Source organism: Zootermopsis nevadensis, unplaced genomic scaffold (assembly GCF_977971745.1).
Source record: "Zootermopsis nevadensis isolate Lab colony 2312 unplaced genomic scaffold, Znev_1.0 Znev_ptg000028l, whole genome shotgun sequence".
In the NCBI taxonomy this organism is placed as follows: Eukaryota; Metazoa; Arthropoda; class Insecta; order Blattodea; family Termopsidae; genus Zootermopsis; species Zootermopsis nevadensis.
In genome coordinates this window covers 11,685,486-11,700,041 of record NW_028259160.1, presented here as the reverse complement: position 1 = coordinate 11,700,041, position 14,556 = coordinate 11,685,486, and the positions used below count along the sequence as shown (strand labels likewise).

The 14,556-nt window shown below is 37.1% G+C and overlaps 1 protein-coding gene across 6 annotated transcripts in view; it reads right to left on the bottom strand.

The window, feature by feature from the left end:
• LOC110840777 (neurotrimin-like) overlaps nucleotides 1-14,556 on the bottom strand; it is a 540,194-nt gene that overhangs the window by 334,182 nt on the left and 191,456 nt on the right. The gene's annotated exons all lie outside the window — the stretch shown is intronic.

Here is a 14,556-nt window from a genome sequence, read left to right as displayed (position 1 = left end):
CTTTGTTTAATTTTAAAAAAATTTGCTTCAAAATGCTCACAATAAAACCGATGATGATGATGTTATTTCTGCCTACGAACGACTGTATCTAAAATGTATTATTCCTCGCGCATAATAAAATCGGTTAGGTCTATATACTCATACTAACAAACGGCCAGTGAAGAATATCGGTAAAATCGAAAGTAGTACATTTATCCAATTATTGAATAAGGACCAAAACCTCTTTCCATCATTACTATGGCAACTGTAACACACACAGTCATAAATATTATCCTATAAGGCCCAGAATCCCATAACAGCAAATGATAACCGAGCTAAAATCACTTGCTTATTATGTAGGTATGGGCCGTACAAACCTAACCTTTATGTGTCTGGATACAGTGACTAGAGAAACCTTGCGTATAATGGACCTCTCTGTCATGCTCAGTGCCATGAAATCCACAAGATTGTAATTAAATTTTGCAAGGGATGCCTTTTCTATTTTAATTAAATAAAACAAAACATCTAATTAATGTCTAAGAATAGGACTACGATTCAGTAATGGTTTCGATACAAAACTTAATAAAAACTGACGAGAAGTAGAGACGAAAAAAGACAAAAGTATTCTTACCGTTTCGCTTCACCTAATCACGTTACGGGATGAACTGCAGTGATCAACGCCTCAGAGCTTCATTATAGTGCATAACGGGTCTATCTCCAAGTTATGAAGTGTGTGGTTCAGAAAATCTGTAACTTAACAGATGAAAGACTACTGGATTGTTTAACTGAACGTGGAGTTTTAATTACGGGACAGTTATCTGGTTTCTGGAAAATTCGTCCCAAATATATATATATAAACGTACCTGTTAATTTCATGTGAGCCCTCAAGTGACAGATTCCAATCTGGTGAACTCGAAAGAGTTGAATCCCTGAGAAGCGAATAATTGCTCAGTTAGTCAAGAAATTACTTACTTCTTATGTAACCGGAAAGTCTATTATCGTGTTCACAAGATAAGATTTCAGGTTCTCACGGCGGCGAATATGAATGATTACCTTCCGGGATGTTGCGCCATGTAGTCTGGTAGAAGTCCACCGACGTTTAATAAGTGATTCCTTCTCAATCATCAGGGCATAATGATGGAGGCAGAAAGCACCTCTAAAACGCGTGTAAACTACCAGACTACACGGCGCAACATCCCATAAGACAGCCGTCTTCATATCTTCGTAAGTTAAATTAATAGAGTCCATACCCTCACAGACAGATTTTAAGTAAACTTTATAGTGTCGATCTACCACAAAGTTCAGACTTTTATTCAGTTCTGTTTATTTTAAAGGCCACGTTTAGGTTCGCCATAAATGAATTTTACGCAGGCCGTTTACGTTATGTCTTGTACATTTTGATAAAACTCTGTACACTGCTGTCCTATTATGGGAGCGTTCGTTCACTTAAATCCGTTTAAAAAACGACTTTACTCAGGGATCTAAAGCATTTGTAGGCATATCTTAGTAAGAAAATACTGCTATGGATAAGAGTTGTAGGTTTCCATAAAATACACTCGTGTTACCTCACGCAATGTTTGCAGAAACCACACTGCCTTCAACATAATTAGGACTACTAGTCTAACAACAGTGTACGCCATCTAAATCTGCGCAAACTGCACATTATTTTAACTTCCCCCCCCCCCCGTGTGCGTTTACCAGTTTAAAACTGGGTAGGGGGTGGAAATTCCATTTGTAATGAAGCAATCTTCTTTGTAACGTTGTTATTAACTCTGCAGCTAAGAAAGAAATCTAAGAGTATTGAATAATAATTTTCCCTTGTTGGCTGCGTGTCTGTCTTATTAGCAAATGTTCCTTCAGCTCACAAAATTTGTAGTATACCAAATTAATTTTAGATTACCTTTTAAGGTGCAATATTACAAAGTATATTTGAACTACAAATGTTGTTTGTAACTGAGCTAACTCTTTATAGGTATATCTGAAGCATTAATTAAATATGTAATTACATGAAACGTGAGGTAGAAAACTGGATGAGCATCAGATATTGTTGAGTGCAGACAAGAAAAGCAGTAATTTAAATTTGATTGTACACTATATTTATATTAATAGATCGTGTATAAAAATAACTACGTATGAGCTAACAGCCGTCAAATAACTTCGTGGGTTAGGAAATCACACAACGCGTTCACTTGATAATACAACAGTAGAGAAAATGCTAACAATGTGTTGAGTATCTAGTTCTGATGGGACAGACAACGTTTGAGCGCAAACTTATTGTAAAACCGAGTAGGAAGTGTGATGGGACTCGTTCAGTATCGTGTCTAATGGCGGCCATTGGTGTTAACGGTGATGACCTTCAGGTTATTCTGTCAGACAGCCAAGATGGCCACCATATTACTTCATGCTCGCAGCCTGGCGTGTAACTTTGTAGCTCCCCCAATCTAATTTTTATGAAAGAACTAGACAGAAAATCGATTTATATCACATTAAATAGGTCAATTTTGGGGTGAGGTATCAATGTTATAAATTACATTTTGAGTATCTGATCAGATTGAATAACCATATCGCATATTACCGCTGTGTCATGGTATTTGTATGTTTGTGAGATATGTGGCCTGTGGTGACGAAGAGTGGTAATTTTCATGGCAGTGACATTAATTCTGTTGCGTTTCAAACAACTCCAAATGTAAACAACAAAGGGGTTTTGTACTCTCTTCCCTACCCTTTCTACACCAAATTTAATTACACTCGTATCGGCTTCATAGCAGTGAACAGGGGAGAGAAATGTCCATCATATGCTACGTTTCTGTAGCCATATTGCCTCGCACAATAAAGGCGGCTTTTATAAGCCCCCCTCCCCCCCCCCCCGCAACATATATACAGAATGCGACAGAGAAGACTATTTACATTTGAAAATAAATCCTGTTCTAGTGAGAAAATAATGTAAAATTACATATTATCAAAAGGCAGAAATTTTGTGAAATATGACATATTACAAACACTGCTAACTTTTTGAAAACGGAATGCAGTAAATTCCCCCTCCCGCAGTGATACACTCATGAAGACGTTTAGTGAAACCATCGACCACGCGTGTAACACGTCATGAATCACTGCTCTGATAATGGTCTGGAGTTCATCCAAAGTGACGGGCTGCGTCTCGAATACACGACTCTTAAGATAACCCTACAAATATTGTCGAGGGCTGTAAAATCAAGAGATCTTGGTGGCCAGTTTAAATAGAAACCGTGAGAAACATTTCAAGCAAACTTCTCCGTACTTATTCTAGCAGGACGTGATGTGGCGCTATCTTGCTTGATCTACACTGTGTTGCCAACGAAATTCCCGTGCACGGTCTACGCTTATATGACCTTGAAAACCGTGCCTCTCCACTTTTCGTATAGTTGTGCTAGTACAGAAATTACACCATAAATGAAATAACAAAAAAGAGACATAATTTCAAGAAATTGTTCAGTATAAAGTAATCTCACACAGAAGAGCTCTTGAGATGCATATATCAGATACAACAGCACCCAAGATCTGCTTAAAATATAAACACTAATTATGACAGACAGTTTAAGAAATTCGCATTATTTATCACCTTCCAATATCCTGAAACTTCACAAATTAAAATAAACATCCATACGTATATCCGTTGTTGTTAAACAGTGAATTGTACAATGTCGGAAACTGAGCGGTCAGCAATGTTTGCTGGATGCTCTGAGTGTTTCCGTTGTGTTTTCACTAATGGCATGGGCTGAAACTCCTGCACACTGAACGAAACCACAAACTTCAACGATGTGTGGTTGTGTGTAGCCGCGTCCTAAGACGGACTCGGTGTTGTTATTATTTCCTTGTGGCTCCCCGTTCTTACTGACACCATATTCACCCAGTGACCTCTTGCGGCCACAGTAGCACGCATCAGATATGAAGATGTTCTAAAATTCTGTAATTACTGCGAATAATCCACTGATGTATTGGCCGTAATATATTAGTTGTCATTTGCTATTTGTCAACTAATGTTCTAACAAAAAAATGCAATTTGCAGACGTGCAAATTATTTATAGGCATTGTTTTCCTCACAGAATTGACGGAAGCTTACTAATGAATAATTGCATCAATTAATACTGCAGGTTTAAAATATTTCTCAACTTATACTCAAAAATGAAAATTGTATTTAAGAACATGTTAATTTAAAGCACTTATTTCCAGTGTAAAATCTTATATCTCCCGACCTCCCATCTAAAAGTAAAATATCAAATTACGTACAATAAAATTGTATCTGTTCTATCTATAATTTACATGTAAAATTCAGGTCTCCTTACATAATGAAAGACTGAGGGTATTTGAATACAAGGTAGAGGAGAATATGTGGACGTAAGAGATAGAAAGTATGAGGAAGATGGATAAAAGGAACGAGACATTTAATAAATTGTACTTTGCAACATAGAAATGTTAGAGTGACCAAAGAAAAGCGGATTAAATGAGCGGAATGATGAGAAAAGTATAGCAGGCCAACAACATAAATCTTTTAATGCTTATAATAGCGTTAGTCAACCAGTTAATACCCTTGTTAAAGACACGTGAATGCACAGACCTCAGACAGTCGTGTTAAAAATAGCGTGCCCCCTCTAGACTGTTGTCAAATGATTAAGTAATTCATTATCATCTTATTCTATGCATACACTTACAATCATACTGCAATATACTGCCCCAACGGACACCTTACTTATGGTCAAAGCGTATGCTCGTGCAGAAAAGCTGTCGTAAATTTGCAGAAGCAGCAGTCACGAGTGGGAAACTGAAAAAGGACAGAAGTTCGATCACTAGCGGCATAGAAAGTTGATCTACGATTAAGTACCTTTCGAAAGATGAGCAAATAACAGCAATGGGAACCACAAATAAAGGTCGTTGTGGTGAATTGAATGCGGACTTTTCATTTCGTCTGAAAAAGAAACTAACTTGTCAAGTAATAAAATACATCGCTCAGTATAAGTCCCGTTGAAAATGGCTGCCAGCTGAAGTCGCTGTGGTGGGACAACAATCCACAGAGTTGAAATCTTCATGTAGCTACGAAGAGGACGAAGAGGGAAATAAAATATTTCGGAAGGGTGAAGATCAGCTAGCGACGAAACCGAAAAATGGCTCATATTCAGTCACTTCCCATTACAATCACAGACTTTTATACGGACTTGACACCTTCTACCACAAGAAATAACGAAGAAAGAAACACAGACAAAGAATGATAGTCAGAAATAAACAAAGTTCAGGCCTTTTTCAAAGACATTTTAAAATAAATTTTATTAAATTATATGAGAAAGACAAATAAAATAAATCAGTAAAGATGAATTTCATGATAATGCCAGTCTGATAATAATAAATCTGTGATTTCAGTAGACTTGGCATGGACGAAGGATCGATTACAGAATTTTAATAGAATCACTTGAAAAAAGAGGTGAATATGAAAGAATATTTTAATTAGATCTCTAGTTGTCAGATTATAGGATGTCACGTCTGAGAATGCAGCAGTCTTTCTTTTAATTATATAAGCTCTGGGTAAAACATCAGTGTAAGAACTGAATCTAAATTATTAAAGATAACAAATAAAATGAACATATGGGTTTTCATATCAGATGTTTTGTGACATCTCTATTTATCTCGAGAATGAGTTACCTAACCGAGCAGAACACCGTGTTCGGATACAAAATTAAATCTACAAGATATTACCAACAAATAAGTTTCAACTCTAAAGAATAAGGCAGCAATACTCGCAAAAATCTAGGGTTGCGTTTTAAACGTATTACCCTGTATTTGCTTCATAAAATACCTACATCAAATGCTTTCTCCAGCTATCTGTTATAGGACGCAAAAATCTTTAGTGGCGCTCACAAAAGAACTGATATTACAATAATCCTTTCATGTACAACACAGATGTTCATTGAAAAGCGTATTGAAATTTAATTCCAAATATTGATTCCATCACCTGTCGTAAACAAACAGCCCTTTGCCTTTCCAATATAACAACGCTGAGTGAACTAAAATCAGAGTTCTTTGAGTACAGAAATACAGAGAAGTTAGAATACTGAAATCGGATACAAAACACAACCATGGCAGAGATACGTACTCAAAGAGAGCTCGAGTTCATACAATCACATGTACACATGTTTTATGTTAAATGTACACACATGTAGATATATCGATCTGAAGAGTAATGAGGCGCGACAGAGGAGTTCGGTATCCTGCTAGTTTCATCAAGAGTATAAAGCAAGCCAAAACACACATGGAGGTAATTTGCCGGTGCATGATCACACATGCACTGTCAGGAGATAGTGGCTTGTAAACGCCGTAGCAAATATGGTGGTGCTGTTATCAAAAGAATGTTCCGACAAGTGAACAAGCTTCTAATCCTGTATTTACCCGATATTGGAAGTTAAAAAGTATTCTCTTTTATTTTTTCTACATAATAACTATAAAACGCGTTAACTAACAGAAAAATTTAGGCGACAATTATGAAGGTACAACGTGTTATGTAGGTTCAAAATTTGAAAACACTGTAGAATGTGAATCGACTGCTTATATCAATGGTAATTTTTCACTACACCTAATGCAGCATACATAATCTGCTTACATTAAATTTGTCGTATATTACTCAGTTTGCGTGGTGTGACGTCAAACAAGAGAAAGCAGTTTAAAAGGAACGACATGAATAATTTTAATAAACCGTTTCGTTCATGCCATAAACATTATCACTGTAAGCCACCATTATGAAGAAAAAATTACCTTCGTCGAACTTTTTTTGGGAGTCACGCCTTCCCGTACAGCGAAAACAGAAAAACAGTGGAACCTAACCTCAAAGGAGCGTAACAAATAACAGCTTTTAACCTGTCGAAACCTTTCGGTAATTTATTCAGTCGTCTGTCACTCTAGTGACTCAAGAGAACTTGTTTCGAGTCTCGATCTGCTTACTGGCTGACACACAGCACACCGTACATAATTAACACTAACACCACACAGCGTTTCCATACCCTGAACGGCAACCCGCCAGGCACCAGGTGCAAGCAATTGCCACCCCCCTTCAAAGAGGCCGTGGAAGGGGAAGTAGTGGAGGGGGGGTTAACACAGCGGTACTCAGAGACCAGACTGCTATTGCAATATCACACAGGGGTCTGCACAAAAACTCATGTTTGCTATTATAATTTTAGAATTACAATTTTGAGGTCAGGTTATTACGGTGTTTAAGAAGTAAACAGTCGTGTTCTAGGTTCTTACATTGTGTGAATAATCATCAACAATTTACAGTTTTATTTAATTTGTTGATCTTCAATTCAACGAATTATTTATCATAGCAATTAGGACACTGTGACAAAGTTCATTAAGTTGAAAGCAATTTGTTGACATTCTAATTACTTCGCTGACAGCTAATGCGAAAGCTAGCATCCTCGTAATTCAAAAACAACGAGAAAATTCAATTTCTGGCGCATCTCTGTCATTTTCCATTAGTTTCCTTGCAAAGTACAACCATGGAAATTGTTGCATTTTTGCTTCGAAGTCAATATAGTAACGACTACACACTGGAGGATCGGGAATCAATTCCCAACATGAGCAGCGACGTCCAACCTAGCTGTCGGAAAACTCAACTCTCTACTCTATCGTACTGATGCCGAGGGTGTCTTGCTACTGGGTCAAGGCGACTGCAGCGTAAACTCCACCCATCCCTTCTGGAATATGGGAAGTTTTCCCTCTACGTCTCGAAATATATATAGCCTACACAGAAATTAGACATCAAGAGAAAGTCAAAAGCGTGGAAAGACTGAAAATATATTTATAGATGCAGCTGACTTTTGAAACAGACAGAGAGCTTTTTTATTTATTTTTTTCCATTTTCTCAAGTAGTTCTACTGGTATGTGCATTCATAATGTCAAGTGAGAAATGGAGGACTGGTGGCTAATTAAAACTCAGAACTGTGCGTCATGGGAAGATTGTTAGCTAATTTAAGGCCCAGTTTCGCTTTGTAAAATCACTTGAAGATTACAAAATAAGGACGTCAGCGGACCCAAACGGTTCTAATTTGTCCCTTGTATTTATGCTGCTCTTGTACATAATAAGAAGGGGGGGAAAACAGAACTTAACTTCTATGTCTCATTTTAATTATTTTAATTTTTATTTTTTAAGAAAAGCAATTGAAGGCATCGATTTTCATTCACACACTAAAATTACTGCTATACTGATTTAATTTGTTTGATTAAATTCTCGTTATCTCTGATACTTGTCAGTGTTGCGTTACTGACTCACTGATTTAGCACTTAATAGAAAAACCTACTGCCTAACTAAAAGATCTTATTTATTTCATTTTAACGACTTATAGGCCTACATGACTTGTCACTGGTTCACTTCATGATCTAGACTATTCCAAAATTTACTAATCCTTATATTGTTTAAATTGTTTATGAGGAAGCTATGGTACTATTTCTTGAGTGTGTTTCAGCTCAGTTAATGTATTTGAGTTAAATTGTCCATGAGGATTCGGTAATTGGTAATTACTCTAATGGAGTTAGAATGGAGTGCCGATGTCGCTCAAGAGACTTTCAATGAACGATATTTTGTGTCAGCGTTAACAAAGTTGGAAATAAGCCAGCCGCCTGACTAAGCAGAATTAAAATGAAGCTGTAATTAAATTTATCGAATGAGGATCAGAATACTTCCAACTGGCAATGATGCCAGCACCCTTCTGTGTGAAGAGAACTGCTCGCGGGTGGAAGAGGGAGGTTGCAGGCTTCAAAATACACGGACAAGGTCCAAATCCGAACAGATCTGTGTAAAAATTGTGTGATTTGTTTAATGTTTAATTTTTGAAAGCGCTGTTGTTATAAAGCATAGTGAGCCTCCTAAAAAACTTCAATGAAGTGTGAAAAGGAAGGATTATTAGCCGAATCCTTTCGGGCCATCAGCTACGCCGGGGTCAGAAGAAACGTTCTTTTCGGGAACCACCACAACCTCAACAACATCACGGACCTGACACGAACGGGCACCCCGAATGTCCCCAGTGGTACGTACCTAGCCAGAAACAGTAGCGTGCCTGGGCGGCAGCCAGTGAGAACAATAGGGCGGAGCCAAGCTCTTGTTTTGCTTTAACTTTTCTGCTTGCTGTTTCTCTGAACTGCTTAAATATGTGACACACAGCGGACCATACCTACCCCAAGGCGAAACCTCCATATCTAATGAAATTACTGAGTGCAGCCCTGATGATGGGGGCGGAGGTGTTTGCCGAAACGATGGTTTCTTTTCATGATTGGGACGCGACATATGGCCTAAGAGGATTTTACTGGATTTGGTCGCCATGAAAGCTTTAGATCATAGATTATTAACATGTTTTCGTTCTATTTAAACCGTTCCTACGGAGAACAATGTACAACCTAAATATCAAAATATACAAAACAATGATTTGTTCATTATTTACGACTCGATACTTATCGAAATTAACATAATAAACATCATCCGTGATTTTTACATTTTAGGTTTTGATATGTACGTACGAGTAATACTGATGAAAGACGAAATTAGCCTATTCCCTTTTGTTTTGCTCTGCTTTGTTGTGAAAATACTATTACTCGATTGTTCCTTTTATTCTGTTGATGAATTTCTTCTAATGTTTACGAATAAGTTCATTATCGTCTTCTTGTCTTCATGTAGTATAAAAGGGCAGTGTGATTCTTGTATTGTATGGGTGGATGTATTTGTGACATATCACTAATAATATAACCACTTTGTTTATAACATGTGCAATTTATATTAGTACGAATTGCACTTGTAATATGTATTTATTATTACGACTTATTACACATCCTATTGTCATATGACTAACTTACGGTTCCACAGAATTTAATTTGCTAATGGTAGATATAGGGACACGTGTTTTTTTGGACCCCAACTGAGTACGAAAAAGTTGAGAGGCCATTTTACAAAGTAAATCGATTATTTATCACGTAACTGTCATGAAAATTACGCCCCAATTTTAGCTGTCATATGCCACTTACATGTCGGTACTCATAACATAATGTTTTTCTTGCTCCAAGCGTGTAACAAATTACATCCTACAGAGGTTAAATAATATTCCAATTCACTAAAAAGACATCCTTAAATTTGTTTTGAAAGTTTAGGAACTGATCCTCATATAAAAAGCCACATGTAAGCACCTTTCCTTGGTCTGGAAGAGGCAGGTCACTAAACATTAAGGATATTTTGATTAATTATATTTACTGCCAGCATGGCTATAAAAACTGTACTTACAAAATTATATTAGACTGTACGAACAGGCTGATACAATGTACCGTTTATGAAAATAACGTTATTAAATTTTCAAGAAAAAATATTAAATGGTGGTGTAATCCATAATCTAGTTTCACAGCCAGTGATTTTGCAGTGGTGGATTGTCAGAATAAGAATAAACTGAACGCTATGCTATTATAGTGTTTGTTCAACCCTGGAAAAAATTATCTGGGCTTAAAGGCCAAATTCCATAGGAGAGACCCAGGTTAGAAAGCAAAACTGTATATCACTATTATAATTTCCAAAACGTTCCTAAATGTTGTAATTTTATCTATCTCAAGTTGATTACTCTAATGATATTATAACAAGAACAAATATGAATCTCCTTATTATTCAATTTTACTGTCATCGTATCTCTTGCTTTCTTTTATCAATAATTTTCCTCAGTACTTTAATTCTCAAACAATGTCAAAATTTTAATATAACTATCTTCTGGGATATTGCGTGGTAGTGGTCTGGCAGACGTTTACCGACGTTTAAGAGGTGCTTCCTGCCTCCATTATCAGTGCGATGAATATTCATCTGCTACCAGACTACACGGCGCAACAACCCAGAAGACAGAAATCTTCATACTCACCGCTGTGAAAACCTCAAATAAAACACTTTTGTAATTTTTCTTTAGTTTCTGCTTCTTTTATCAATTGCACACCTCTCGCTACTTTACCTTTTCATGTTTTCTGCGTCTGACAGCCATCAGGCTCATTTGCATTCCATTCATAACATCACATACCACATTCACGTAGAACACAGGCGCCTGAAATGCATGTCCACTGCTCGATGCCAAGAGTCGTTGCGGGGTCAGGAGAGAGGGATATTAGCAACATATGTGGCAGCCATTGTCTTGTTCCACACACACAGACCCACACCCGTACCTAAAAGCAATTCCATAACGTGTCGTCCAAAATGATCGACAGTATGACACCATGTATCCATCCAGCTCTACAATATATGCAGGTCGGACCAGAGGTGGGTGAATTAATATCCGTACAAAGCTAATACGTGCTCGTTTCGATGTGTGCAGTAAATAGCCCAGTTTAATATATACACTTGCCCTCTCACCAACAACAATTACTGCCCATTCTCACGACCTATTTGATTGTAACAATAACCGAATGACTAACGAATGTTAAAATACCCTGGTCTGTTTAGCTAAGAAGGTGAAATTCATTCACGGGCTATACAGTAAGTATAGTTCTCGAACGCCGTCGAAAAACATTCGAAAGTTTTGAGGTCGAGGAAATGTAGGCAAAGTGTGAAATAACGAAATGAATTTAAGCGAGGTATCGGAGATGTACTGCGTCTTATGGACTTAAAATTGTGACGTTTAAACATTATAACGCAGCTATAATAAAATGTTTTAATTTGTTTTAAGTTCGCCGTTAACAGTAGCTCAAATATTAATGATTCTTTCCCACTTTTCACCCCCTGTTTCTGCTACAAACATAAAATATAAATATTACTAGATATATAGTTTTATACAATGAAATCTGCTGTAATAATAATTAAAATGCTTATTTGTCGAAGAAATCGAAAGTGGTAAACAAGTGATAACAAATATTATACCACAAAGCCCGAAGTCCCTTAACAAGAAATGACTACCAACAACAAATTAACACTGTACCTCTCCATTCAACCACTTGCAATTTTAACGAAGTTACCGCACTGTGTCGTGTACGCTACTGTAAAAGAAGGGCAAATAAGTATTGACGCTGTGTTTATATTTCACTGCTCTCGCAAGTTCTAGTGTTCACGGTTAACTGACGCAGTCTACAAAACGCGTTCTTAAGTTTCCACCCCACCCCTCCTTCAGTCGCTACTACGCCCAACAACATTCTCCTTTTCAACTACTTCAGGTCCTACAGGGAGCAATTTCGTTTAAGGGCATTACAAGAGGCTTTATCGGACTCAGGTAAACTGCTGGCATAACTTTCTTCCTTCACACGCAAACATATCCTTACACAAGTGAATAAAACTTAACATGTTCTTGACATATCTCCGTAATATGAAAGATGGATTCCTCAAACTTGTCTTATCAGCCCCACAGAGGTAGAACAAGACAACCCTTCTACTTCCTGAAGATACGCTGTAACAGAAGCACACAGTAACAACTAACCCTTAGTTCAGAGTTTCAAGATGAGCGTTGTACTTTCTCCACGAATTTCCAACTGAGGATCTTCCACAGTTCTGTAATTGTTTTGAACGAATACATAATTCTGAAGCCTACATCACGAGGGGAGGGAGGAAACAATCAAATTCACACAGCCCCCCTCCTCCGTGTCTGTGTCGCACATACTGAAAAATATGGCAAATTTTGTAAAACTTCTGATACCGGTTATTCATTTGTTATCTGGTTTTCGTCTGTGTATCTAGGCAACTACCAGCATACTGTCGTTTGACGGAGCTCGGAATCCCCGTTCCATATCCTTGCCCTGCATCTATGGGCATTCGCATATATTATACCACTCAGCAGATGAAATAGCCTAGTTACATAAAATTCTATGGTTTTTATATATCCCTCCCTTCAACTGTTCCAAAATAATGACTATTTGATGTTTGAAGTACAAGACAAAAGCTGATGTAAAATCCTCATAATTTGAAATGTAGCTTTTGAAATAACCGAGTGGGAATTTTGTTCAATATTTAAAACAAAACCCATGTTAATTTAAGTCTTCGCAATTCACGTCATCATGTTGCGAATGAAGGAGATGGCCTCCAAGTGCGGAAGACAGCTGCGAAGACAGACACAGACATTAAAAACCTGCTGGTTAAGCTATTTCTTAAAAAGCCTCAAATACGACGTAATATTAACTACCTACTATGGTTGCACACCACGAAGTTCAATACAGCACACAATCCTGAACCTGGCCGCACATACTAAATTGTACCCACAAACTAAGTCTTAACAGTATCCTCCATCTTCCTCCTTGTCTTCTATGTGACCATTTTCCAAGAGATTTCCCCGTTGAAATTCTGCATGTATCTTCATGTTCTTCATTATGACCCCACTCATACAATTCACCAACGTATTAATATTAGGTGACCTGTCCAACTGAAGAATCTCCTAAATTTCTTTTTCCAAAAATTTTCGCCTGCATTCTTTTAATCACGTTGATTTCTCACAAGTGTAAACCATGTTCTTCCTCCAGGAAAGAGACCGCGTTCTCCTTTTAATTAAAATCCTGGTTAGTCAACCCCTACTCCAGACTAATTCGTGGCAATACTATATTATTAAAGTTTCCGTAACATCAGTCTTACCGGATTTTACCGACCGCTTTATCGGTACCTCTCGTTTAGTTAAACCTCTCCTTCTTCGTACGTACACAGAACGGGCAAGCTGCCACAAGCTGAACATCTGAAGTGCAAAGATTATGAAATGAGTACTCCAGTCTCAGCGGCACTTCCCTTACAGAACATACATTTCACAATACATCACCCCAGTATTTACATCCCTTGTACCATTTTAGATTCATTTAACGTATGTTGTTATGTATCTGTTGCTTTTAACAAGTGTCGCGTCAGGAAGGACATAAATGAATTCACTCACCCCGTGTCCTACTGTTTTATTTTTAAATAAAACATCCCATTGCGACAAATATATATATCAAATCTAAAACTCCTAATTCATGACACAGAACGACTGATTATACACACCTTTAGAAATTCAAATATATATTTATTATTCAAGTCTATACACAAACTTTTAAATTGTAGATGTTAAAATTTAAAATTTAAAATCGCCATTAATATTCTGCGTCATTCATCGTTATCTCGATGTTACAATATTGCGCTATATATTACAACATGTTTCAATGTCATAGCATCATCTTCAGGTTTTTATCATTTAAAACTATTCTATATTTATTAATGCACGCTTTTCATTGATTGTAGATTGTAGATTACTGTTGTGGGTGTTCCTTTAATCTTCTTATTATTTTGCATATTATGTTGCGTATTATGTTATTTGTTCATTATTCAAGAGTTTGATGTGCAGTGTGTCCCCGTCTGATCAGGTGAATGTCAGTTCATAGAAACAAATCTAAAAAACTATAAACACCTTTAGAACGCGTGAAGGTTACCGTCTCGAGCAGGTTTCTTGATTTTTGTGTGTTTAACGAAGCTGTTAATGCTCAGAATATACAGCGTTAATAGTTGGCTGATTAATGAATAATGAATTTAAAATGGTATGGAAGGAAGCGGTCGTGGCTTAATTTGAAGTACCATCCTGGAATTTGTATGGAGGGACTAAGGAAAAC